Here is a 24,158-nt window from a genome sequence, read left to right as displayed (position 1 = left end):
GCGCTGTAAGGAGTTGGCAGCTGTTCCCTAAAGACTAGACCATGTTTGGACTACGAATGTGTCGCCATCTAGGGGAGAATACGCACTTTTGCACTTCAGCAAGATTTACAGTTAATATAACTTTCTTCACTAGTGTATGCGTACATGATGCACTGCCTCAGTGTTGACATGTAATCCTTTCATTATGTTAATCTAGGTCAAAGCCTCAATACCTAAAGTATTAATGCCCCCTCAAATATTTGTCAATTATACAGAGAAGGAGATATAAAGAACAGCAAGCAGGCAAGTGAAAGATGGTATTTGAGGCCACTAAACAACAATAAACAATACAAGTCATATGATCTACAGTATGTACTGTCCCGGAAACAGGTGTGTTGCTTAGGGGTCCGTAAGCAACACTATGGGCTCTATTTTTATGTGAACAAATAGTGAAGTGGTATTTTCATACGAAGAGGGACTGTGAGGAAGGTGCCACACAGAAAATGTTCATACTATAACAGTGTTGGCTACATGTCACAGTGGTGTGCCTGTGTATTATGGGGAACTGGCAGTTAAGCTACTACTATTGTTTCACTCTCAGTTTGGCAGAGAAGCCATTTTGTTCATTTTTAACGCAGCAAGTCATTTCTAGCTTAGAAATTTCCAAATACAATCGTTAAGCGTAGCACCTTGAAATGATGTTACAAGACTTTCAAGTATGTCTAAAAGACCAGAATTATTAATGTTGGCACAGTAAAATGTTAGCTGCCCCACTATATTTACAGTTTTTGCAATTAAACTAGTTAGTTTAGGAAATACATATAAGCACTTTACCGTGTTTCCCTAACATTAAGCCTTTTACACTAACCGCCCACCGGGGGACTTCAGTCTGCGGCCTTGGAAAGATGCTGTTAAGCCTTAAACTTTTGAAATTAACAAAAATAAATACATAAATAAATGCATAAACTCAATTAATATCTGCTTTGTGTGGTCTTCCTGGAGCCTTCCCGTCACTGGCCACAATTGTTTTAATTTGTTGCAGCTGTGAGCGGCTCCTCTAGTCGCACTGCATTGTGGGACATAAATTCATCAACAACAAAGTAAAATTAAGTAATTTATTATTCCTACTGATATCTTATCTTACCTAATTGTGTCATTTTGTAGTGTTGACACACAGCTCACCCTCTTTATAATTATTTAAGTAATGTCGACACAAATGTATTACAGGTCTTCAGGTTTTGTGCTTGACAGGTGCATTGTGGGTCCCGAGCAACATTTCAAGATGTGCTACTTACCACTGGATAATGAGGGTTAGGGGTGGGTAGTGCTATCAATTCGGCTTCAATTAGCATTTGTTTGACAAAGTAGCGTAAATTAGAATAACGCATAACTTTAACTTGTCGCTGAGAGTTCAGCTGTAGTTTGAGTGATTCATTGCCCTGAGTCGCCACCCAGTGGCAAAATCGCCGACGTGCAACAGGACCCACCAGAAGAGGGGTGGAGACAGGAGAAAAAACAGAAGGGAAGAGAATTCAAACGCTCTTCCTGGAAATAGTAGAGAACCCGCCACAACTTCACCACATGACATTTCAGAAAGAAAATGCGACACTCCTTCTTCCAAAACCATTGAGCCCGCATTTCATTCACCAAGCCGCAAATCGACCCCCTAAACCCGCACAATATCACAGCCACGCGTTGTGTATCACGCCCACGGACACGATCCATCGCATTTTCGTGCATTTTTAAACGTGTAATCGAGATCAACACAGGGCGATTGCGACATCACCAACTCTACCTTCCCGTAAAACGCTTCCTTTCCTTACCGTAAAAAACATGACATCACCAACTTCAGTTTCAATATGAATGTCGGGGAAAAAGAGACAAAACAGCTGTCAGGAGCACAGAAACCTGAGACTGCTGCAGTATGGAAACTTATCGGCCCTATTCATGTAAAGTTAGACTTGTGTGGCTCATTTCACTGTATACGCATCCGATCACATCGTCTCCTTAACTATCACGAATATAAAACCTTCTATTTTCATACAAATGCAGTTTTTCTGCTCTGCTAAAATCTTGACTTCAGCCTACAATTATCGTATTAATGTATCGCATTTTTTTGCCGTGATGTTGATCGTGTCCTTTAAGATTTATTACAGGATGAGGATACTGTAGTTCAGGTTGTTTTCAATGGAGTCTGATTGGTTCCCCTGTTACAATTAGGTAACACGGGCTGTACAGCCTCACATGTCAGCATGCATGTACTCCTGATAGAGTCATAACTGTGCGTAATGCTTACCTTTTATGTGCAATCCAAAAATGTGCTGGGGAGGTGCCGTGCAGACTCTCGTGTAATAGTGGAAAATCTGCAAAGCGGTCCATCTCCTTCCCCAGCCACGGATGACGCAGCCCCCTAAAAAGCCCTCTCCCAAAAAACATGAAGCCCCATTCAACCATCCATAAGGCGTTTAGGTGCAAACGTCGACACGGGGAGCACTGTACACGCAGATAGATCACAGCCCAGGTTGAGAAAATGTGGATGTGTTCGCCCATGGGCAAGGCATGACGGAGAGACTCATCAGTGATCTTGCATCTCTGCACAGTCATATCGCCTTTGCTAAATGATTGCACAGCTCGTTTCCTCCTCTGAAGACCATCTGGTAAAAAAATCGCCAGCTTCTGTAGCCTCACAAGGCAGGCAGCGGGGGTTTGCAATGGGCACGGATTCCCTAATCATCCAAAAACACAACTGATATCCATTTCCGAGAGAAGAACCGTCCACCGCGATCAGAGCAGGCAGTCCTTAAAGAAATTGCGCAGTTTTTATTCCATTGAAACGGAGACTCTTTCCCTTCTGTCCCCGTTGAAAGGCTCTTTCCCTTCCTCCTCCTCCCTCCCTCCTCTCCCTTTCTCTCTCTCCTTCTCTCTCTTCCCTCATGCAGGTTTATTTTCGGTGGAAGAGTCTTGGACATTCACTGCCCCGCCTCCATAGTCATTGGCAAACACACTGTACAACTTGCCCAAATTCCATTATTAACTACTATTCAGCGGAGAACAACTGGACCCCAGGTTTTCCTTGTAGAACTATTTGGTTCAAGAGTCAAGCTCTCCATTGGAGGTGGTTACTAAGGGGGAGGGCAAGAGCCACTAGAGGAATCAAAAGTTGTGCTTTAGAGATCATGTCAGGTCCCTGTCATTTCCCAAGAAACTGAAAACTAGGGCAGGAGCATGTTGGGAAATCAAATTAAAGCACAAGGCAAACCCATCAAGGCAAGCGGCTCCCACACAGAGATTCAGCTGGCTCCCCAGGGTGCTGCAAGTGTTGTCAAGGGGTGCCTCGCAAACTGCTGATTGGTTTTAATTTCACTGATAATATATTCAACAGGAGACACTGTGACCTGATTAGACATTTAACCCAAAGATTATCCTCTAATGTGACAGACAACACTTTAAAAGATGGTGTACAAGTTTTAAAAGAATGGCTCTCATAGGTCCTTATCACAGGAAAAACTTAAGATTCCTTCATCAATGAATGTCCACATTCTTCAAAAGACATGAGTTTGGAAGCGGCTGGTTTACAGTTTCTAAGTAGATAAGCAGATGGAAGAAGTTGGCTTCCAATGCCCTCAAGAAATGAATATTTCTGCGGGCGGGGAGCGTTTGAAAAGCTTGGCTCTAAAATAAGACATGCACTGCTTGGACACAGAGATAGCACCTCTTACAAAATGATAAGCACTCTAAATTTGCACTTTGGATATTGTATTCCTGTCCAGGAATACGCACAAATCCATTCCACCAATTAGACAGGAAGGTTTATTACCACCACATAACAAGCACGTCTCAACTGTTTCCACACCACATTTACATTCTAGCTCATTTCAGTTGAAGCTTTTATCCATAATACACCTCCAAAGTCTGATATTATTGTTACAACTAGGCCTGAGAATAAGTCAATTTGAATTTGAATTCAGCATGTTGCTATGAGTGCCCCCCCCCCTCTCCATCTCCCACCCAACCAGAGCCACACACACAGAGACCTGGGTCTGATAAAGAGGCTCTTAAACCCTGAGGAAGTCTGTGTTCGGTCTTTCAGGGGGACAATCCTTACGTCTGAATACAACCTTGAACTCAGCCCCCCCTCCCTGGTTCCCCCTCTCTCATTACTGGACCATTCTTCCTCCCGGCTCACTTTCTCCAGGGTCCTTCTCTTGTTTTTCTCTCCCTCCCTTTCAGGAGTTTTGGGCTGAGTTCTTTCCAGTGGGGAAGTCCGGGCCTTCTCTCTCTCTCACAACGCCGAGCGACTCCAAACGTCTTGTCTGCAAAGCTTCATTAGAATTCATTTGTTTGAATAGGTTCATTTCTCCTTCAGTCGCTCCCTCCCTCTGTCCTCTTTTACAGCTTGGGGGAAATGAGTATTAGCATAAAAATATCCTTTACCTCACCTTGATTAACTGCATTGTTTGTGTGTGTGTGGTTACTGTGTGGGAGTTTTTTGTGTATGAGTGTACCAAACCAAGGATGAATCTAATTTTTACAAAATTGAAATATTATTCTTTGGTTTAATAACCAATAACTGTACACTTTTTTTCAGATTTTAATTTGCTTTATATTTCCAGGACGAGAACCCAGGAAGTGATATCTTGCAGGATTCATAAAAAATATTTGAAAATCAATGTGTTTATTCCCAGTGATGTAATTTAGCACATATTTTTTATAGCCCAGGGCTGCCTTCACACAAATGTTTTGTCAGCTCCGTTATGTTAACATAAAATAGATGACAGCTCATCAGATTACAAAACAATTTCATGAGCTCAACAGATACTTACATGAGCAGACAGCCACTTGATCCAGATGTTGCCAAGAAGCAAGTTTCCATTAAAACACAACACTTCACAGTAAGACTTTTCCCTGTTGATGTGTGTGTGGCTGCTGGTGTGTAAGTGTCTATGTTTGAGCAGGGTGAAAGAGGGTCAGCATGGAAAGACTGATGCATGTCTGTGAAGAGGAGTGAATAATCGGTCAGCTGACGGCAGAGGAAGGAAACAAAAAGGAAAGAGAAGAGAAAGAGACTTCACCGGAATTGTGTCAGAGCCACTTCAAAGGCTCAAAGTATGACTCAGTCCATTTATGTTAAGCCCCAGGTGGTAAAACCTGCTTTACAGAATCCAATACATTTGAGAAGTAACACAGTGATTACCAAGGTAATAAGGAACATTTTTGGAATAGAAGTAGATTGGATGGTTATTTTTACAAAAATGGTTGCAGGTAAAGCCACCATCAAAGATAACTATTGTCACAATAATAATTGTCAATGAAATACACAGTGTTAGAATTTAGTTTGCTATCTATTGTAGCCTTGTAGCACAAAGGGGCACAGATGAAATTTTAATAAACATCAGTAGAAGCAAAGTGGTCAGAGTCTGACTGCAAAAAATGCTCGGCCTACCCTATCTGAACACACCAGGAAGTAGTAACAGTCAGTCAGGGTTGGTTCAGATTACTTTGAAATGTAGTCAGTTCCTGAATAAAACTTACATGACATTTTAAGAAAACATTTTTTGACATAAAATGAAATGCAATCTGAATATTTAGGATACTTCAAAATCAAATATTGAAAATACTGCAATACTGCAAAAAATTAAATTGACATATTTTAAACACACAATCAAAAATTCAATCAAGTAATCCTTGAAAATTTAACTATTATAGAATTACTCTTTTTTTTGTATTACATGTCCAACCCTACAGACAGTACAGTAGAAACAGGTACACACAGTACCTACACATGCACACAAGACATGCAGACACACTGTTGAGACAGTGAAATCACAGGGCGTGACATGTAAAAAGAGAAGATGGAAAGACAGCTGGTGGGACGGAGTAAAAAGTCCCTGACTATGAGTCTCAAACAACTCACTCTTGGCTGTGTTCTTGCGGTTTTTCCACAGGTTTGAAGTGGATGAGACAGACCACCAGACAGGAGTATACTCCACCCTGGAGGAGGAAGAAGCAGGATGGGGAGAGTCAAGAGATATAAACACTTGTTTGGAGGTGACACCTTGCATACAGCTTTTGAGAAAATGTTCATGACAAACGACCATGCCAATTTGGTAATGAAACTGAGAGAGGGAAGATGAGGCAGGGGGTAAAATAAAGGGAAGGAGAGGGAGGAGAGAAGGGAGAGGAAAACAAAGGAGAGATGGCAGATGGAAGGAAAAGGGAGAGGAAAAACAGGGGTGGCATAGAAATGAGAGGAGAATGGGCTGTGAGGGTAGGTAATGTGGTAGAGAGTGAGGGAGAAGTGGCAAAAACTGCCAAGGGGAAAGATGGTGCAGAGAAGAGGCAATAAAGGAGGAAGGAAAGACACAACACATGGAGAAAAAGGGAGGAGGGAAACTGGCAGAGAAAAAGGAAAAGGAGAAAAAGGAGAGATCAGTTTGAACAGAAAGGAAATAGAGTCAAGTAAAAAGAAGCAAGAAGGAAGCAGCACAAAAGGCATGAAATGATGGAAGTGTGAATTGGTTTTGGAGTAGCATATGGTGATAAAATGGAGAAAAAGAAGTGAGAAGTGACTGGAGGCACAGAGAAGATGGAAAAAGTAAAATAATAAAATCACAGAGTAAAATAAGATCATGAGTCACAATGGCATAAATTCTGAAGTGGGAGAAATTGGACAAATTAAAACATTTTCCAGCAATGTCAAAATTTGAATTGTAAAACTGCCTCATAAAAAAATTAAAATGCATAAGCAGGTTTGAGGAATGGACAGAGAGAGGCACAAAGTGGTGTGCTGCTTTGAATGGAAATACAGGAAAAACCACACAGGGGTCAATGTTTGAGTAGAAATGAAAAATGTGATGGAAAGCGGCGATGACAGCTGAAAGCTAATGGCTCAGGAAAGAGTCAAGTTTATGTAAATCTTTATGGAAATAGAAATGTGTGTATAGGGGGTCACCTTGGGCGGGTAAAGGAGGGTGCCATCAGCCATAGTGGACACTAGGAGCTCCAGAGACAGCGTGTCCACTTATATCGACAAGAACAGTTTAACACAGTGTTAACTGTTATTATCACCTCTGCAAATGTCCAATCATGCAGTAAAGAATAGCTTTTTCAAATAACAGTATAACTGACTGATGTGGTTTCTTAGTGTAGAACATTAAGTGCAGTGGTTGTTGGCTGTGAGATGCTGAGATTAATGTATGGACTCAAAAGAGCGAGAGGAGAGTGTTCAGCAGGTTGCCAAACCAGCACAATAGACTGACTGCAGTGTTGTGTTTTGTCTGTGTTGTGAAGATGAAACAGATCGCAATTGAGTGAAAGGTGTGAAAACTGAATTGCAGTTGTTATCATGCAAACATTCTGATTTCATTTCCAGAATCACACAGCTGAATGAATGGGTTTCATGAAACCCTTTAAAACATCTACTGGATACACTCATCAATCACATATGCAGTGTTTCACTACATAACAGTCTTTCTGCCTCTGTGCATGTGGCTGTGTAGACTCTCACATTGTGCTGTGGAGCGGTGGACTGCAGCACAGCGGCGAGGAAACCGTTGGGAAAGGTGAAGCCGGCTGGGTTGTCTCTGCCCAGCATGCAAACTGATTGACTTGCTGGCAAGGATCCCTGGTCCACGCTGCCAGGGGCTTCAGTGAGGGGTACACCTAGTGGCCACAGAGAGAGTGATGCAGAGAGACATGGCAAATCTACAGTCATTCATGCTTCCAGCTGTTGGCAGTTGTTCATAATGTGAACGAGGACAAGTGCAGTAGCGTTGAGGTCTTACTAACACTCTGAGAGGATCCAGGAGTTTTGTGAGAGGATTGTGTGAAAATTCACAAGTGAGACGTTAATGTTTAAATTCTAATATGACAACTTTTACCTCCTTTGGTTGATATTGGCAGAAGATGAACAAGAACCTACAAAACAATCTACTGTCACACAAGTGTGATTTTAAGGAAAGATATGTGACAAATAGTATCACCAATGATATCTACCCTATTACGTAGTACATAAAAGTAAAATAACAATTAACAATTATTTTCATGATCAGTTAATGATTACATTTCCAAGTAACTGATTATCCTTTCAGTCTACAAGACACGGAAAGTAATGAGTGATGCCAGCCTTGCATATCTTGTCTGACACTTAAAAATACAAAAATAACTAATGTACAAAGATATATAACAGAACAGCAATTACACTGTCAATCTCAAGCAGCACAGGTGGCACAGTTCACTATAGTTTGAGTGCAAAAATAAATGTAATTGGCACCAAGCGATGGTCACAACATATATTATAAATGCAAGCGTGAAGCCCGTGCTTTTAAAATAGTTTTTGATTTGCAGGAATATAGAAAAGCATGCTAATATTAACATGACTTAGCAACATGCATACAAATCTTCACTATGTGTTGCTTGCTTTGTCTGGTTTAGACCTTGCCTTAGGGCTTTTATTTCTCTATTTTGTGCCTCCTCGTCTCCTCTTTCCTCCTGCCTGTGAACTGAAAATCGATCTCAGTGTATCATTTTGAAGGATAGCAGTAGACTATGACAAAACAACGGACCGATGATGCAGCTGTGCCACACGTCATATCTAATTAATGTTGGTTAAAATATGGCTCTGAAGCATGGATGTCTCATTATAATTGAATGCATGTTGCCCCTAATCCTCTCTCCTCTTGTCTCTTCCTCACCTCCTCTGCTAGCAACTCATGTGGCAGGGACTAAGATGCAAGGAGAGGAGGCGAGGAAAGGAATCAGGGATGTACAAAGTGAGAAATGAGAAGAGGGGCCAGTGTAAAGCCCCATGAAACATACTTCACAGTCAAGCTTCCATAAATCTGAAGACCAAACTTTCCAAGGGGAAGTCTTTTAGAGTGAAACTGGTGTCAGTGTTTAAGTTTAACTCTTCATTATACCATAGAAATATTTAAAAATGGATACCTCTTACACTTTTTACATGCGCATATGCAATACATTCCCTCAACACTTACACAGAAACATGCAGCAGACCCATGTGAAGAAACCAGATACATAATGGCCAGAGACTGAGAGGCAGGCCGGCCAAAATTAAAGCCATGAGTCGGTGAGCTCAGAACTAATGACAGGCTGCCATGCCAAGGAGGGGCGGAGGAGAGAGGGATGAAGGGATGGAGGGATAAATAAGCAGGACAGAGAGTCTATGAGGGGCTGTTGTTGCTGCTTGGACCAGATGAGGCATGAAGGGATGGATAGAAAGAAGAGAGCAGAGTGGAGGGAACACTAGATGGAAGATAAAAAAGGAATGAGACTAAGACTGAGATGAATTAGATGGAAAAAGAGACCCAGTGGTAAAATAGAGAAGCTCAGCTGGAGGCAGCAGTGCTAATAGCTGTCCAATACTCCTATAAAAGGAAATAGATATACACACACACACACACACACACACACACACACACGGATGCACATACAGTACACCCAGCAGTAATAAGCCGCTGGCTGAAGCACAATGAGCTCAGGGTCTTTTCAGGAAAGTGGAGCAGCCTTGGAAGGTTTACTTTGCTTATTACACCACGATTAATCCACAGACGCTGGCTTTGTTCTGCCACCAAGGGCTAAGGTATGCTACACCTGATGAGCAGCTACTCACAAATACATGCATGCATGCACACACACACAAACATACACATGCAACTGCGTACATGCTTCCGTGCACAGCCCATAACGAGGACAGAATCAGACACTTGAAGATAAACATGAAGTGCCCTGAATGACCCCTGCTCACACACACATTCCACTGACTCAGACACCACACACACACACACACACACACACACACACACACACACACACACTTGAATCTTTTCTAGCCCCTTGACCTTGGCCGACAGCACCCTGTGTTCTCCCTCCACTGTAAAGAGAGGTCCAGTGATAATGAAGCCAGAATGGAGTGTTCGCACAGAATTACAGCTGGAATGCTGCCAGAGCCCCATCACTCTGTGTGTGTGTGTGTGTGTGTGTGTGTGTGTGTGTGTGTGTGTGGACAGAGGAGGACAATAAGTGTGCGTATGTGCAGCCAGGCAGAGTGATGGATAAATACACCTTTAATAACAGCCCAGTGAGTCAGTACAGAGACAGGCCTGCAGCTGTTTGACTGGCTGAAGGCAGCAGAATATCAGTGTTGATCAGATCCCAATCACACAGATCAATACACAAGAGTGAAGAGAGAGTGAATAACTGCATGGTCTCGGCACACCATAGAAATGTGTCGTATTTGTTGTAGTGAAAAAGGCTTAGCTACAAATGAAGTCAGAATAAGTTATGGAAAAGAAAAATAAACATGTGTGTGTCTGTACTGAAACATTATCTGTGAAGCTCACAGACATGCTTGGACAAAACTTGATTATACAGTAGAGTGAAGCCAAAGCAATAGACGCTACATTTGCTTCACTGTTTACCTTGGATGAGTTCATGATTTGCTTTCTTTATCAAAGCATTCTTTTTTATAATTTCAATCTTGAGCCAGCAAGATTTGCCCTGTGTTATTCAAGTCCACTCAATTCTCCAAAGACCACCTGTCTCAATATTATTGATCCTATCAGCACTTATTCATGCAGTCTGCGTGCCCGCTTTATGAAGTAAGATGTAAGGAAGGTAGCAGGTGCAGTCTCACTTCAGAAGGCTCTCATACTGTATGTGCATCACACTGAAAGTATGTGTGTGTGTGCATCGTCTACACATTACACCAAGAAAGAAGTTGAGAATAACGTCTCAAGTATTTTTGTTTTCATTAATTCTATGTAACCTCAAAAGAACTTGAGGCCTTAAAGACGACATGCGTCATTGTGTGTGCTCTTTATGTTTGAGTGTCTGGCACCTTCTCCCACAGCGGTGGTGCACGGACGTCATGGATGCAGTTGAAGGTCCCCTCAAAGCTGGATGACATCACCACTAAGCCTTTGATCCCTTTCTCCAGCTCCACCAGGGAGGAACTCACACACAAACATACACAGTTACAGCAACAAATCTGTCATTTTTACCCACTTTTAACTGTAGTTCAGTTGTCACTGCTTCCTCGTCTGCAGCAAGCACTCAGACATGGTGGTCCAAACAAACGGGCTGGATGATTGGGTGAGAGTTGTGGCTGCCAAGACATTAGTATTAAGTTAAACATTTCTCCTCTCCCTGTTGTTGCACTGCTTGAAAATCACCGGTTTATTTTGAGTTTTGTCTCGCAATTAAATACACTTGTGTAGTTGGTTAACCCACCTCAAATTGACCACCACATTAGGGCAGAAAGCAATGTTGCTAATTGACCAGATGTCATGAATTTCTTAACTTAATTCTCAGTTCACTTGCAGTTCATTTTATCTGGAAAACATGCTGATATCTTACCATGTCACTACAGGCTGTAGCTCATATATGATGGTGTCCAGCAGAGAGTTGTATCTCTGGATCTCTTTCAGTCCGGGTTGTCCTGGAGGTACGAAAACAGATGAAAATACAGAAGTATTTGCTTGCAGAGATGAAACTGGAGAGTCAGATCATGGAGCTGCATAAAACTGGAGGACTTAAAGTACTTCAGGCTATGACTGTTGATATTAATCCTTTCCAAAACACACACGCACATACTCCGACATAATCCAATAACCACAAGAACCACTAAAAATGAGTTGGGTGATGAGATTACATTGCTGAAAGTCATTATCAGCTGGACCACTGACATCCATCTGCACCATTCCACAACAGTGACAGATAAAGCAAAGGAAAAACTAGCGGCGTTGTTATATAACAGCCATTATGTAATGTTCCTTACCTTAAGATAACAGCTTCAAAATCATTTTGATGCTATAGTGTCTTGTAATAGGTTGAATGGTGTCTCCGTCTCAGCCACTCTGGCCCCCATCCCCATGCAACTTCAGTGAGAGGATAGGATCACAGTGTTACATACAAAGTCTCCAAGACTTGGAGGTGGAGACTTCAGAGAGAGATCGTTCTTCCTTCAACTCAAACCAAAATGGCACCTGAGTGGCATCAACATGTGGGACTTCTATTGAATACATGTGTTTAGACCTTTTTCTTGGACTAACAGAACACTTGAAGAGTAGGAGTCAGGATGAAATGCTGATTGCAAAGATGTGATTCAGTTCTACAGCATCCAAAGGTACCCTCTGTCCTAAAATACCACACAGCACAGTGTTCTCCATAAAGCACAAATTCCTAGATCTGTATCTTATCACACAGATGACCATCTGGCAGTGTTGTGTTACCATATTTATGTCCCAGTACTGCTGGGAAAATATGTCAAATATGGACATTGGCTTCATGAAGAGAGACTTTTTAAGCTAATTGCTCTGAGTTTTGACTGGTCTGCCTCAAAAACACACTTGGCACTGACATTACAGCCATCCCTACAGCCATGCCAAATACATATCTATCACAGATCCTTCTAGACATGTTATAAGAATTGGTTGAAAAGAAAGATCAGCATGTGATCATGCTGCTGAGTTAGCAAATGTTTGACTCCCACAAGCCTCATCCAAATGAGGAGGAGGAAAACCAAACTCCTGGGCACTGAGGATGTGAGAAGTACACATGTGCTAATATGCTTTTGACACATTTAATTTGTGTGTATCTGAAAGACAAGCTGCGTTGTGCCAATCCGGCACCCACATGGGTGAACACGATGAAAGCAACCGCAAACGCCATAGGTCTGACTCTGAACTAATCTAACATACGAAAAGGAAAACAGTGTCAGGCATACTGGTGATAAAACAAGCCACTTTGCTGTTTTTAGAGCTATCGGGGTATTGTTACATGTTAAACCTGGCTGGAATGAACATTTGGCTGAACTCCACATTGCAGTGAGAGAGAAGTATTTTACTGTTGTTGACTTAACTGAAGGTTTGAGAGTGAAGTCTGATGAAGCGTTGTCAAGATTAAGTAAGCTAGAAGATGATATGACATCATTGCTGAACATCTAAGATATGCAAGTAAAAACTTGCAGCTTGCTTTACTGGCTTCCTCGTTCAACCTGATCATGATCTCAGTTGTGTTATTTCTGTGTTGTGTTGTGATTACTACGGACTCTAGCCCTTTGGTGATGGAAAGGGCTTACCTAATATGTACTTAGATGGTAGGATATTACAGTATATCCATTCCTGTTCAAATTGTATAAACTTTTTATTTTTGTCACATTTTCTCCAAGCAGTATTGATCTTCAACAGTTATTGAGTATATGCTCCCAATATGTTGCGGACTGTGATTTTACTTTTACTGCCATAAACAGTACAGTATTAGGTTTACAAAGGACAGAATGTTTCCCAAGTTCTAGCTACATGGAGTTGCTTGAATTAATCTCTACACTCTGTAATAGAGCTGATACTGTACGGCCCAATCTACTGCTCAACAATGGTGAGGATATAAAAATGCGTGTCTCGTCTTATGCCAGTCTATGAAGTTGTGTATTTCAACATGACCAATCACCTCTGCCCTCCTCTTCTCACTTCTCTCTCTCTGTGCTTCCCCCTCATCTTATCCTCTCTATAGGGCCTGGCCCCTGCAGCAGTAGGGCAGGCAACCTGGGGCTGCAGGGAGAGCAGGGTGTCAGACATTTTCCCAGTCTCAGTGATCTGGCTACTAATGTCGGCATTAAAGTGCTGGCTAAACACCTCAGGTGGTTCTGTGGTTGGGAGCGTGCTGATATGTTCCTTGTACGAGAACTAGGGACCTTCACAGGAGACATAATGAAAGGTTAAGGGGGTCAACCTGACAGATAAAGGGGTTGACAGAACACAAAGTCAGTGATATATACAGTTTTGATTTACAACAAAAGTATAATTATATGGTTGAAAATGACCATTTGCATGTTCTGGACTCACTTCATCTGCATGTTCATTTAACAACATGAAGATCTGAAACTTGAACTTATTTCAGGACGTACGGAATATACTCCTATCTGTGCACCTAATGATATAAATAGCTAGTGCTTTACATATGCATCTAATCTGTCATGCTGTTAACAAAGATACTGCATTTTCATTCCATTTATTCTATAACCATTAATAGTTGGTTTAAATGGCACATAACTTCCTAAGACTTCTGAAACACAGTATTTAAGTGTATTTCCTGCCAATACAGTGACCCACAACCAAGTTTTACTGTAGCCATTATTTAAATCTCATCATCTCTAATTTGACAACAAGCAATAAAAAACTCCTATAATATAAATGCCCAAAAATAAGTATCTATATATACCTAAAACAACCTCCTCCTGTACACACCTGTAACCCATTCTGTCTGAAGTGAAGTCTGTGGACACAGTATTTGTGGCAGTATTAAAACAATTTAAAAAAAAAAAAGACTTAAAACAATGGGCTCAGGGCTGTTGACAGTTTTCAAGTACAACACTCTGTCTGCATTTCTTAAATTGTAATTAATCTGATTGTCCACTTGATGGTGCTGGCACTCTGTGACCTGCGAGGAACTTCCACAGCCAGTTGAAGCTGTAGTTTGCCTCCACCAGGTGGTAATGTCTTTTCAAGGTCACTGTATGCCTGGCCTATTCAACTGGTGGCCTGCGGGCCTCATTCAACCCAGAGACAACCTCAGAATATCTAGCATAACAAATTTGATATATGATTAAGTATGTAAACTACATAGTTTATAGTGTAAATAGTGTGTCAGATGTTTGTGCAGTTTCTGGACTTTGTGATGTGCCTGGGTCATGTATTTGACCAAAAATATATTTTTATTTTTTATTTTTTCAAAAGAGAAACAATAAAACTGCTAAAACTGAAAACAAAAATATTAGGAGCATGCACTTGAATTTATACTCCTGCTACATTTATACTGGTTCACTACAATGTGGGAGGATGAATGTGTGTTGGTGAGTGTTACAGTGTCTCACTTGAAGAAGGGCTGGTTTATGGCAGCATCACAGTAGTCATCGATGTATATGGTTAGAAGACGTCTGTCCCAGTCATCTGTGACATGACCTCCATAGTTGACCCCAGAAATGAGGCACTTCATTGCATCCCAGGGAATATCCTCATACTCATCCAGGTGCAGACTCAGCAGACTAACTCACCTTCGGGGGGGTCAACACGATAATCTTAACAGACTGAGGCAAGATACAGACCAATGTCAAGTAAACATTCTCTGCTACACAAAGTAGACCTTGAGAGGGAAAAAGGTTGACAAATGCAGTAAGTAGGATTCAATTTTCCACATTTAAACTAGGTTGTCATTATATTTTAGTATGAGCATCAATCATACATTACAGTCAATCAGTCCAAAATAACCATAACCAAATCCAGGTCATCTTCACTGCATCATTCAGTAGCTACCACCAGCATCTTCACTGGGCTGAACAAGAGAGTAATCTTTCTATTTTTGCTCTGTTCTATCCAACAGCTGTTACTATTTCCTTCAGTATCAGATAAGGCTTTGACCTCAAAGTCAGAATCACCGAAGTCATAGACAATGTTCCAGCCCAGCTGTGGAAATGTCTTCCTTTCCAGCAGGATGCTGTGACAAAAGCAGAGGGAGAAGAGCAGCTTCCTGTAGAAGACAGCAGTTGAACCGAGCCTCCGTCACCAGCTGGTAGAGACACTTCATTTGACTTTCACATCCTGAGGACAACAGGGGGCAGTGTTAACACTGTGGAGGATGTTACGTGTAGGTTGTATATCTAATTGTTAAATATGTGTGAGCAGATAAAACTCAATATACAAAGAACTTCTATGTAGATTTGTAGCCTTATAGATCATTTACATATACAGTATGCCTAGAATGTATGACTCAAGATGATTCAAGACGCTTGACACCTAACAGAAACACTGTGATGGGCTTTGGGTAATTGAGTTTTCAAGTGAGCTACAATCAAATCAAAGTACACGAATAAAATAAAAAAACATTAGTTTCAATCACATCCAAAGCTTCTGAACTAATACTCAACACAAAGGAAGCAACAGGTATTAAAGGCAGTAACGATGACGGCGGTGACGCACAAGGAGACACAGTCGTGACGCAGGGGATGCACTATTAGCATCTCCTGGAGCTGATTACAGTTATTCTACCACTCAAATAGATGGAAAATAAACAGAGAGGAAGGCTAAAACCAGGGCATTCAGGGGTGAAGGAGATGTATGATTCACGATGATGTGAATCATGAAGAGAGCTGAATAAAAAAGCAGTGAAAAGGGAGGTGAACATCGGATATAGATAAGGGAAAGAAGCTCAGCAGTCCTGAGCAGGGATGCTCCTCAGTGAACCAACCATTAACAGACCCTCAGTTGTCAGAAATAGCAGAGAATACACATATTTACAGGGGTAAAATATAGTGTATACACACCCAACTCAAATATAGTAATCATTTAAAGGTACCATATGTTCTTTTATGTCACAGTTCAGCAAAAACTTGAAACATTGTCATGCACAGCAGCATGAACACACTGCCTTTCTCACACACTGATACAAGAACCCTGTCAGTAAAGCAAGCTTCAACTTTATTGTTTCTAGTAGGAAGATTTTTCTCAGTAACACAATAAAAAGGGACAGTTCTTGTTCCTGTTGGCAAACAAGAAGTTTATTCAGATATTATTTGTTGGTATAATGATCCCCATGGTAGCCCTGTGGAAACATGGACTGTGAACTAGTGCAGGTACATGGCAACTGGTTAGGAAAAAAACACCGAAGAAAAAAACAAAGCCATTGTGCACCCTGGATGTGCTTTAAACTAATTTGAACTAATGGTGTTTTTTGCTGCAAAGGCTGTTTTTTCAGATAGGTACCTTGAAACAGATGCGTAAATAACACTGACTAGCTTTCAACAGAATGACACTCTGACGCTCTTAACAGACCCAATTTCCCAAGAACCTCCAACAGTAAGGTACAGCAGAGTGAGTCAGTGAGCTTAGCTGGCTAATTGGTAGCAGGGCTCCCTGAGCTCTGGCAGTGTGATATGGATCCTGCTAGCAGCTCGTGGTCAGAGGGCCAGGATGCCTTGTCACCCAGAGAATGGTGATTAGCCCTGTGTAATAGTGCCTGCCAGCCCAATTAGCTGTATTATGACTGACCACTACGCTGTGCCACTAATTACAACCAGGCCATCAATACTTTAGGGGAAAGAGGTGTTTTTGTGAGAAAAATGTGTGTGACACAGGACAGAGAGAATGACTAACGGAAAATGTGTGTCCATACTATACGTGTGTGTGAAGACAGCTGGCCCTCTCTCTCACAGCACCCACACTGTTTGTAAATACACAAAGCCTCATGTCCTTGTCACGAAATCATAAAAGTGACTAGACCTCAGTTGCTCGAGATCAAGCGTCAAACAGTTAACACAGTGTCTCATGGCGAGGCATGACCCACTGTCCCCAGTTACATAACAGTCAGTAGCAGAGTAGTGTAACGAGTTCTGTGAAAAGCATATATTCATTCAATTAATATAAGTAAATAGCAAAATAATCTGTTTAGTTATAGACACACTAATACACACACAGACTAATGGACACTACATGGACACTACTGTGGAGTTTCATGTAGTAGCCCTGTCAGGGCAACAATGCACATACAGCTGCAAGAGAGAAGCTGCTGAAGTGCTGGGACTCTTCAGCCAATAAGGACTGGAATGTGCGTCATAATGTGCTAATTTCCATAAAAAGAAAAAAAAGAGTAGGGGAGAACATGTCGTTAACCAGGATATATCATAGGTCACAGTGTGCTGCAGGAAACAATCCACCTGAAGAGCTCTCACAGTGGGGTCATACAGAGAACTAAGTGCTAGTTGGTCATGACTCTGACAGAGCACTGCATACCTAGAGGTACAATGCAATTAAACTTAAACTAACATTAAACTTTAAGAACTATAGATGCACATTATCCAACAGTAAGTCACTCGTGGAAGATTTTGAGAGGAGACTGCAGGTCAGCCATATTGATATACGAGATAGTGTTGTGGTTTGCAGGTTTTATTTCATTTTTTAAATTTTAGTTATTTCCTGCTTTACAATTCCTGTCTTTGTCTTCTACCCAGCTTTTTTCCTGTTTCCCTGTGTTTCATTTGTTAATTAGGCTCTGTGTATTTAAGCCTGTGCCTGTTTTCGTTACTCTTTGTCAGTTCACATGTTTTCATCCTGGTGTCACCTCTGCATTTCCTGTGTCTGTTCCCTGGTAATGCATTTTCTTCTCGTGCGGTAGTTTTGGTATGCCTACTTTTTTTTGCCTCTTTTTTGGATTCCGGCATTGTAAATAATGCATGCCTTTCTTTTCTAACCTGCCTGCCTCTGAATCTGCATTTTGGTCCCCACCTTTTTGCCAAACCTTAACAGAGAGAAACTGAGAAAATCAGCAGGCTGTCAAATGTGCAGCTTTGACCATAAAAAGGATTTGTCTACAAAATGTTATTCAACAGGAACACTGTGGGCTGGTTGTTCACACCAGTCAAACGGTACAGCTTCTTGATGTCTGAAAGCTAGCACAGAAAAAAAACCCCGCTTTATTGTAGTGGACTGAAGATGTGATGAGAGGAACTGATTGTACCAAAGGCAGAAGTATTTCAGCAAAAATTGAAATTCACTTTCAATCTTTGGTTTGAGCTTTCCTCATTTTAGTTTCCAGACCACAAACTGAAGTAACTTCCAGAATGGAAAGTGATGGACAGAGTCATGCTTTCCAATTCTCAAACCTCTGTAAAAGTGATACTAGTGAGTTTGATCTCACCTTCTCTAATTTCTCTTACCTGGTAATCACAGATGGAGATGGCCATCACAGATGGATAACACCAACCAGAAGCACGTTGCCCCTAAGCCGACGGGTCACATCGACTGCATGGGTAACTGTAGAGGTAACACAAAATACTACCCATATCATAAATTCCATTAGAAATCATTAAATTACAGTATTCTTGTAATTATAGTGTGTGTGGCTTGTATAACTTTCTTACAAATACTCAGATACTTCTCCACATATCATCTTATGTTGTTGGAACATTATTATTTTGCATGTAACAAAATCTACAGTCAATTTTCACTACATTTTCATGATCTGTTCTAATATTGATGTAGAGCCTCATGGAGCTTCAATGTGCCTGGAGATCCCTGCATACATCTATAAACCAACAATACATACAAGCAAGTGTTGATCCATGTTGTTTCTATAGTAATGTAGTGCTATCGATTTGTAGTGGCATGTGGTAAAGTGGCATGTTGATAGCAGTGTGTAGAGAGCAGGGCCTGGTGCTGAGGGAACTTCTCTCTTTCAGCTAAAGGGGAGCTTTTAGCTGCGCCCCATGCTGCGTTTTTCAAAGGAGTTTCAAACTGGGCCTGAATCATAAAACTGGCAAACAGTGAACGCAGCAAAGACACACCAGAGCACAGCAGATGAGGACCTCTTCTATTGATTGTGGTAATGTACTGGCTTGACTGGAGAGAATCTGACGAGTGGAATTGATGTTGTGGGTTGATGCATCAGGGGGATTTTATGAGTATTGTTCATTTAAATATGTTTGCAAGACTGTGTGGATGTGTGGTGCTTTTAAGAGACAGGCACTAAAACGGAGCGTTCATAAAGGGCGCGAAAAGCCTCCAGCAATGGACAGTATGTGAATAATGTGTTTTATGAGCATTAAAGCATGTTAATACTCTGGAGAAAAGTATGGCCCTGAAAATGAGCATAATATGGGACCTTTAAGTGAAATTAGTCTTCCATTAATTTCAAGAAAATATGTAACCATCCGCATTTATTCTACTATCCTGAATTATTAATGTGAGTTTGCTTTCATAAGTGGAACTCCCTTGGTGAAAAAGGCTCCAGTTGTATTTTCTTAAAGGTACTGTATGTATGTGTGTGCTGTGGGTATACTTGTATCAATCCAACACCTCTTAATGTATTTTTCTTTACCTTGGAGATATCCCTAAGGCTGAAGGTGTAGTGTATCTTGGCTGTAGAGGGAGGAAAACTAGCTGAAACAGCATGATACAGTTCTGAGGTGGCCCAAATCAGAATATCTCCAAGGGGCTTTTGGGTTTAACAATTCCTTTTCATGTTGTCCACTTCACACATCCAATAGTCAAGGCAACTCAAGTGTCAGGTGTTTAAGTGCTGCATGCAATATGTCTACAGACATTTTCTAAAGCAATTTTTTATTTTGTTCTTTTGTGGTGATACAACAAGCCGGGTGAAGAGAGGAGTCAAGAGAGGGCTAGAAATAAGTGCTGAAAAATAATGGAATGGGAAAGGTTAGAGGCAGGACAGCAACAGAGATAATTGAAAAAGACAAAGTGAACACTAAGTGGAGAGCGAGGAAAGTTTGAAAAAGCCAGATAAAACAAAACAAGACAAACAAACAAGGGAACAAAAGAAATATGAGACAGATGACATTAATTAGTAGGAAGACAATCACAACCTCATGGGTGTTGGATTTGAGAGAGAGTGCAATTTTGCAGTGGTTATCATTATCATTATGGATATAATCATAATTAGTGTGAGTCACAGTTGAGCTTAATTAACAAAATGTGATGGACAATGATAAAATGTCTGATGATAAAAAGGTGGAAGATTACCATGATCAACGTTGATGAAATGTACAGACACAGTTTGATGATTGATGAAGAAAAGAGAAAGCATTTTTCTGTCTGAACCTGGCTGTGTCCGGGAGAGTAGTAACCAAACCTGACGCTGACATCACTTATCGCTTATTTCTACACTATATTTTCACTAAAAGAACTTTATAAAACTGCCCTGAAGGGTTTGGGTTAGGTATCCAAGATTCAAGCATTATTTTCTGAGAAATTAACAAAAACATCGTAAAAAGCCCTATGTTAGAGGACGTGAGAAAAAATTCCTTGATCCGTCCTTTTATCCGGATCCACACCAAAAGGTTAATGGGGTCTATTTTGGGCTGACACCCATCCTCCATCCAAGTTTGGTGGAAATCTGTTCAGTAGTTTTTGTGTAATCATGCTGACAAACCAACCAACCAACAAACAGACATGGGTGAAAACATCATCTCCTTCTTGGCAGAGGCAATTATGGCACGCACCTATAAACAGACCTCCCTCCTGCCCTTTCTCACCTTGACAAACTCCAGGGTCTGATTCTGGCAGTCACAGTCGATCCAGAGGTGCAACAGTTCGAGTAGTGGCTGGGAGCCAAGGAGGTTATGGGCTGGCATGTCGAGGTCATCTAGGAAGCACAGTGGGTTTCACCTCTGGTCCTCCATGTGGCCCTCCATGATGTCCTGGATTTTTATCAGAGGTGGTGTGGACAGTAATGGAGACAGCGAGAGAGACAAAAATACAGAAAGATGAAATGGCATGTTTCATTGTCAACCTCTGAAATGCTGCTTATGTTATGAAACAACAAAGACAATATGACAATACAATTCAGCAATTAAGTGATGCTAGTAAATGTATCAAAAGAAAACAAGTGTTGTGTGAATATGAGTGAAGTTGTGTTTGTGTAGGTGATTTCAGCTGATCAACCGATCAGAAAGTATTGTGGTATATTATTCTTCATGTGACTGAGACAATGTAGGGATGCGATCCTTACACTTGTGATATCCAAATCATGAAATCTGTTGGTGATGAGTGAATTGAGGGTTGAAGTATGAAATTTGGATAGTCCATTCATAATAAGACAAACTCTGATTAGATAACTACTGGCAATACAGACAAGTGTTTTGAGTTTCTTCCTCCTCTGAGAATTTGGAAATCGTGCTATATAAAAGAAAATCAACTTTGCTGGTGATTTGTCACAGCTTTGTGAGATATTGACTTAAAAAAACTGTCCACTGAGAGCAGCACTAATGCATTATGTGAATAACAGAATTGAGTGCCAAATATGAAAAGCTGAAATGAATGCACTCACTGAGACACGAATTAAGTTGTGGAAAATATGGGAAGAAAAAGTGGTCCAAAACACAGACAGACAGAAAAAAGTGATAGACGGGGAACAGTCAACCACTCAGAGGTTGAGTTAAACATTATAGATGTGCAGATGAACTAAAGGAAGCAAAGTGCATGAAGGAATGGCAGAGAGAAGAAAGATAAATAAGAAGCACTTATCCCAATATATATATATGAATTGATTTATATAGAAAGAAATGAGACAGATGTAGAAGAGAGAGGAGGGGGGAATGGTTAGGAGAGAGCTGCCATGTTAGAGCCAGGCTGTGGGGGTGATTATGGTGATTGTGGTAAAGATGGGTAGGTGGGGGGGTGATGAGTGCCACCATCCACCCTGGCTTTGTAATAGCCCTTCATCACTGCTATCCAGCTCTGACGTCCGCCTTGGAGCACTGAGCACTTTGACTCTAATTGTAGTGAAGTCGAGATGGAGGCTATTCACGGCCATGACATGGTTTGATGGAGGCAGTCGCACAGAAATATGCACAAGCACATGCACACCCAACACCTGTACTCAATCATCTCTGTGTGGCTGCATCTCATGCTGCGAGTGATGGCAGCCCATCCAGAGTTATATTTAGTGGACAGATGAGATGTATGCGCTTGCCTGCGCACATGTGGGTGAGATTTGTACATGTGTGACATCTATAGATAATGTTCTACGAAAGAATGTGTGTTGCAGCCTCATGAGCATGCAGGATATTGATTATATGAATCCATATTATAGTACTTATATCCTATAATGCTTTTTAATTAGATCCGGCCCAGGGCTAAGGAGGTCTGGCACAGGAGGACACACCTGGACTTTTCCAATAATGGAAAGACAAGAGGGGAGACACACACGCAAATGAAGAGGGACAAATCCAAATTTCCAAAGGCAAACTGTTTTGTTTCACAGAATTTTCAAAATAAAGAACGCAAGAATCCAAATCAGTAAAAGTATTGTCAAAAGAAGGCCATCTTGTAGTGAGGGGGTGATGAGTAGCAGTTTCTAAACCACTTCTCAGGATGGAAACAAGTCCAAACGCTTGAGGTTGGCAAATAAATAGCAGCATTTCTCAGTGGATGATGAAAAAAGTCCTATTTATTGATGAGTTCAGGTTTGAGATTCATGGCAGTAACATTAGTTTGTATGTAAGGAGATGAACAGGAGAGCCACAGATGCCACAGTGTTTCCGACCAACAGTGAACGCACCCTGACCAAGGAGAAGCACCACTCCATTCTGGACTCATACTGCAGCGGGATAATGAGCCCAAAAGCACCTTTTAGTTTCTAGTTATAGTTTTAGTTTTACAAGAACTACAGTACTTGAAGACCAAAGAAGACCAAGGAGTCCTGACTGTCATGGACCTTTCCTCAACAGTCACCTAAAGTCAACCTCACTGAAACTTTATGGGGGCACTTGAAGACCAGGGAAGTTCTCTCTCTGTTCGAGTGCTGACATCAACTGCAAAGAAACAGCAAAGTTAATTAACTTAAAAATGATTGACCTTTTGATTGTGTACATTCGTGCTTATTCCCAGTATATCCAGAGAGGACGATGCCTTCAGCTCATTAGTGTGTACGCTAAATTTTATTAAAACCTCCTTCCCTCTTTTAATCTTGTACGGCACACAAGCATGGTGGTGATTCATTGGCTGTCACTTTGTTCCAGTTCTTACGTGAGCCAGCTAAATGGATCAAGCCACTTGAAGCTCCTTCTCAGTTTTTAAGCTATTAATCCTACCCCTCTTTGTGGTTTTGCTTTGTTCGGATTTATTAAAATGAAACAAACACAGCCCAGTTTTGTTTCCTTTTAGCTGCTGGACAGAAGAAAGAGACATTCTGATCATTGCATATTCAGATATTCTGGTGGAAGTTAGCAAAGCCTAGGTCATGGTTGTTTGAAAACATATGAATTATATCTACTGTATGTGTGGCCACTATAAATCCACTGTAATACTTATATATGAAAAGCACGCACTATTGATGGCTGGTTTAATTTGAGCTGTTTCGGATCCAGGGGCCTAATTGTGTTCATGCCAGCTCACTGTCACACTGTCATGGCTTACAGGGAGCCTCAAATAGAAGCGAGCCATCTGAATGTTATTAGTAGCACCTGTGCTTTCCTGCTATGAAAAGACTATATGTCTGTAGAGAAAAATGCCCATGAGCCTGATTCACAGTTCTGTTCTCACCTGCTCAGGCGTGGAGATTTTCTCTTCACTGATGAGTGTGAGCACCTTGATGTCTTCCGTAACAGAGTTGATGCCCTCTATGCACAATGGGGCAACAGGCACGTTAAACACAAT

General features: G+C 41.3%; 1 protein-coding gene and 1 long non-coding RNA gene across 2 annotated transcripts in view; both read right to left on the bottom strand.

The window, feature by feature from the left end:
- kdm6ba (lysine (K)-specific demethylase 6B, a) overlaps window positions 1–2,366 on the bottom strand; it is a 100,535-nt gene extending 98,169 nt beyond the window's left edge. The window contains exon 1 of the mRNA XM_073474514.1: window positions 2,276–2,366. The gene's annotated coding sequence lies outside the window, so the exon portion shown is untranslated. The remainder of the gene's footprint in view (window positions 1–2,275) is intronic.
- Window positions 2,367–14,700: 12,334 nt separating this feature from the next.
- LOC141003830 (uncharacterized) lies at window positions 14,701–24,127 on the bottom strand. Its single transcript, XR_012179759.1, has 4 exons — window positions 24,045–24,127; window positions 21,035–21,199; window positions 18,701–18,797; window positions 14,701–15,590 (listed from the first exon to the last, which is right to left on the bottom strand). It is a non-coding gene; the product is annotated as an uncharacterized lncRNA (long non-coding RNA).
- Window positions 24,128–24,158: the final 31 nt, after the last annotated feature.

This window comes from Pagrus major, chromosome 10, assembly GCF_040436345.1.
Source record: "Pagrus major chromosome 10, Pma_NU_1.0".
NCBI lineage: Eukaryota > Metazoa > Chordata > Actinopteri > Spariformes > Sparidae > Pagrus > Pagrus major.
The sequence above is the reverse complement of the archived record's forward strand: the minus strand, read 5'-3'. Positions and strand labels throughout refer to the sequence as shown.